We start from the raw sequence: 5,025 nt of genomic DNA, 5'->3' as shown, positions 1-5,025 counted from the left end.
ATTGGGGGTCTTCCTCTTTTTCTCTGACCCTCCACCTTACCAAACATGATATCCTTTTCCAGTGACTGGTCCCTCCTGACAATATGTCCAAAGTAAGAGAGACGAAGTCTAGCCATCCTGGCCTCCAAGGAGCACTCTGCCTGTACTTCTTCCACATCAGATCTATTGGTTCTTTTGGCAGCTCATGGCACTTTCAATATTCTCCTGCAACACCGTAAGTCAAAAGCATCAATTCTTCTGTGGTCTTCCTTATTCACTGTCCAGCTTTCACATGTATATGAGGTTATTGAAAATACCATGGCTTGGATCTGGCGCACCTTAGTTTTCAAGGTGACATCTCAGCAACCTTGTATAGGGTTTCCTAGGAGCAGCTGATGAGCTTGAACCTCTGGCCTTGTGATTCAAACTAACTTTGCAGTCCAGCACATTAACCCAGAGCACCATACCAGGACACCAGATATAAAAGTTTCCAAAGTAAAACAAACCTATAAGACTGAATATAGGGAACCCAAGATATCAATTTATAATGAAGTCAACTACAAAACAAATGGTGAGGAAGTCAAGTAGCTTTTAAGGATAAATCATACTGTTTTAAACAGGGAACAAATTAATATTTTAAAGGGTAACTGCCAAGAAAATGAATACATCTTCATATCAAAATAAAAAAGAGGAAAATCAGAAAGATTTTAGTAAACATGAACACAACAGAAATTAACAAAATGAAATGAAAACCCACAAAAATAATGAATTCAGCCAGAAAATTATATGGAACAAAGAAATCAGCAGCACCATACAAAGACACAGAGCAAAATGACAGCAATCAATTCATACCTATCAATAATAGCACTGAATGTAAATGGGTTGAATGCACCAATCAAGAGACAGGGAGTAGCAGAATGGATAAGAAAATAGGATCCTTTAATATGCTGTCTACAAGAGATACATCTTACACAAAAAGGCAGAACTAGATTAAAAATCAAAGGATGGAAAAAATATATCAAGCTAATGGCAATAAAAAAATGAGCAGGAAAAGCAATTTAAATTTCTGTTAAAATAGACTTTAAGGTGAAAACCAGCATAAGAAACAAGGTGGGTCTCAGCTGAGTCATTACTTCTCAAATTATGTACAGTGATATTAATTTCCAATCTATCATGGACTGGTTTTATAAACTATAATAAAAATTAATTACTAGAAAAAATCAAAAAGAGAAAAAAGTCTGCTATATCTTGAAATCTATTTGACTTCCTTGCCGTTTGGAAGTTCTGTATCTACACTATTCCCTCTTTTTGTTTTGTAGTTGACTTCATTATAACATGGTATCTCTAGTTTCCTATTTTCAGTCTTATAAGTTTGTTTTATTTTGGACACTTCTATATTTGGATTGGTATGGCACTGCAGGATAATGTGTTGGACTGCAAGGTCGTTTGAACCGCAAGGTCAGTGGTTCAAATCCACCAGTTGCTCCTCAGAAACCCATATAACACTTAACAACAACAACAAACAAATATCTGGATTGAGTTTTGGGTGGTGTTGTCATTGTATATTAATCTCAGATGGTTGTCTGCTGTTGTTAGTTCTTAGTCCTTTAGAATTTTTTGTAAAGTTGGTTTTGTTATTACAAATTCCTTTAATTTCTGTTTATCTGAAAATGTCTTAATTTTACCATCGTATTTGAGGGACAACTTTTCTGGGTATATGGTTCTTGGTAGGTGATTTTTTTCTTTCACAGTTTTGTATATGTCATTTCATTGCCTTCTTGCCTGCATGATTTCTGCTGAGAAATCTGAGCTTAGTCTTTTTGGGTCTTCTTCGTAGATAACTTGATTTTTCCAGAGCTGCTCTCAGGATGTTTTCTTTGTCTTTGGATTTGGAAAGTTTGATTATTATATGTCTTGGTAATTATCTTTTTGGGGTCTATCCTCTTTGGAGTTTATTCAGCTTCTTGAATGGGTAGCTTCTTCTTTTTTTTTTTTTTTGCATATAAGGCCACGATATTTATTTTGGACAAGCCCCTTAATGTAGTAGTTTTAATACCAACATTATCCTTTCTTCTGAAATACAAAGTGTTTGAATGGAACTACAGTAACAGATAGTTTTTGTTAAAGTACTAATACATCCTGACTCATATATTAAAATTATTTCTACTCAGATATCATATCCAAAGGAAATTTACTGTCAAAGACTGCAGTAGACTAATAAGTCTGATATGCATGTGCATTGATCCCACAGGCACGATTATAGGTAGCATTGTTTGGGTGCCATTCTTCCATGCCACTCCTGGGAACACAGCATTAACAGAACACATACACCAGGCCAGATGCTACCCAGGAGTTGACCCCCTTCAGTGGGCAATGAGCTCCATCTGTTGCGAGAAAACGCCTCATCAGAAGTTGCTGGTTGAGGTGGTCAGGGGCCTTCCAATGTAGATGCCGAGGCCAATGGACAGCAGGTGAGAGAGCAGCAGAAACAGGAGGAACACCTTCAGGAACTCTGCCGAGAAGATGCTTCCCTTCTTCATGACACTGGTGTTACTTGTGCTGAGGGTGGCCGTGCACATTGGATGCTTGGGGGCGGTATTCTCCGGCCAACTTCACCAATCCCATATCCAGTCCAAGTTCTTCTTCAAGATGCTCTCGACTTCTTTCCTTCTTTCCATATAGTCTTCCTCAGACTGAGAGCTGTTCTTTTCCCGGAGGCTGTGGGTCTCCACCTTGGAAATTCTATTGGTATCTTGGGGGGTCTGAGAGAAAGGTGGGCTGTCACAGTGGGAGCTCTTGGAGTTGTTCCGTCCAGACTCATGCTGGGCGTCCAGTAGGATCTTCTCCCTGTCCCCATTGTACATAGACACTGAGGCTGGGACACTGCTCCTGTTCCCATTCCCATTGCTGCTAAAATGAAGTTCCACCCAAGAGCCCTGCATGTTCTCCTGCAGCTCCAGGCCCCCACTCCATGACGTGGGGCTGGAGGCTGGCAGGGGGTGGTGGGGACGGAAGAGCAGCCGACAGCTCAACCAGTGCCTCATGTAGGCTCTTGGGCTGCTCGCTGTCTGCAGACACACTGGGCCATCCAGCTGACTGAGGCCTGGCTAACTCAAATGGATATCTTCTTCTCTTTCAAGATGTTAGGTAATAAGTTTTCTTTCAGCAACTCTTTGACAATTTCTCCATGCTTTTTATTGTCTCTTCTTGTTCTAAAATTCCAATCACCCATAAGTTCTTCTTCTTCATGGTGTTCCCCATAAATCTCAGGCTTTCTTCCAATGTTTTCATATTTTTTTTTTACCTTCTAGTATTGAGAGATTTATCTTTAAACCCGTGAATTTAGGCTTTCATTGCTTTTAATTTACTCCTTTGCCCTTTCAGTGTATTTCCCATTTAGTATTAATCTTGTGGATTTCTATTTGTACGTTTTATATTGATTTAAAATTTGCATTTATGCTTTCTGTTTGTTCTTGTAGTGTCTTCCTAATATTTTCTAAAGTTTTTTCTGTTCTCCTTCCTAAATATCACTTTAAATTTTTTTCTCCTTTTTTCTTAGGTATTTCCATAAGCTTTTGTTCCTCATAAATGTTTTTTTGGCTCTGCATCTTGGTCATTGTTTGAGCCATTCTTTTTTTTTTCTTTGAGATTCATGTATGGAGTTTTCCATTTTTAATGTTTCATTAAACAAAATACATCTTTTGTAAACAAACTCAGCACAAGGCCAACAACAAAAAGGCAAGAAAAGCAAGAAAAACAAAAAGCCGAGGGTTGCCCTTCACTGGGCATCAGGGTTGGGCCTGCTCCTTCCTTAAAGGAAGGAGCTTTTGGCTCTTGGGCATCAGCATGGGTCCCTGTTCCTAAGCAGCAGAATTGGAGATGAACAGAGAAACCAGCCCTGAAATGCTGAGGTGTCTTTGCATAGTCCATTGACTCTCGTGGACTCCCAGTGTGCGGGGCAACTTGGAAGTGCCATCTACACAGGCCTGAGCAGATGTGTGGAGAGCAGTTTCTTCCTCTGCCTAGGAAATGGCTCACTTTCATGGGCCATGCCAATGGACTTGAGGTCCTGCCTGTGTTACAGCAAGGTTGGCTGTAACTTCTGGCTGGTGCTGGTTAGAATGTCATTGTGCAAGGAGTTGGGGGCAGGGTGAGGTGGGGGAGGGTGCTCCCTATGGTGCCAAGCAGGTCTGGTGTAGAAAATGGGAAAGGAGATGGCTGCCAGTTGCTGGGAAGGCGTAAAGCAGTAGCTGCTTGGTGGCTTCTGTTTCTTAGCATAAAAAATGGCCTCGTTAGATTGAAGATACATGCGCAGAAAAACTGCTGGTGTAAACATGCACTCCAGTCACAGTGAGGAGACAGCTTCAGCTTTGTCCGTGAAGCTGACTTGGGACATGAAGCAAGCCTCAGTGTGGCTCTGCAGCTACTGATGAGAAGTCTGGCCAGTGGGGCAGCTCCTAGACCTGGCGAGACCACTGATGTGTGAAACTGGACAGGTCCTCTTTGCTGGCCCACCTGTCAGAGGCAACCACGCCACTGGTGACACTGTGGGGAGGGCGGTACTTACTTCCCCTCTTTTGTTTTCCGAAGTTACAGGACAAGTGGCCTACAACTATTTAAGAGGTTGTTGGTTGGTTGGTTATGTGCCATGGAGTCGGTTCTGACTCAGAGCGACCCTGTACAGCATTTCCGAGGCTGTGAATCTTTATGGGAGCAGAAAGCCTCATATTTCTCCCAGGGAACAGCTGGTAGTTTTGAGCTGCTGACCTTAAGGTTTGCAGCCTGATTCGTAACCACTATGCTCGCTACCAGAGCTCCTTCGCCAGAGTGGGTAAACAGGAATAAATGTAGTGAAATGGTCGGAGTGAGAGCTATTAAAAAGCAGCTACTCATAACATTCTTATCAATGGAGAAAAGATTGAAGTTGTCAAGGACTTCATTCTTCTTGGATCAACTATCAACACTCGCAGAAGTAGCAGTCAAGAGATCAGACGATGTATTGCACTGGGCAAATCTGCTGCACAGGAACTTTTTAAAGTATTGAAG

The 5,025-nt window shown here is 41.5% G+C and overlaps 1 pseudogene; it reads right to left on the bottom strand.

The window, feature by feature from the left end:
- Positions 1 to 2,384: 2,384 nt before the first annotated feature.
- On the bottom strand, positions 2,385 to 3,023 carry LOC102834869 (annotated as a pseudogene).
- Positions 3,024 to 5,025: the final 2,002 nt, after the last annotated feature.

The sequence above is a fragment of the Chrysochloris asiatica genome, unplaced genomic scaffold (assembly GCF_000296735.1).
Source record: "Chrysochloris asiatica unplaced genomic scaffold, ChrAsi1.0 scaffold00138, whole genome shotgun sequence".
Classification (NCBI taxonomy): Eukaryota; Metazoa; Chordata; class Mammalia; order Afrosoricida; family Chrysochloridae; genus Chrysochloris; species Chrysochloris asiatica.
This window is presented reverse-complemented; position numbering and strand designations above follow the sequence as displayed.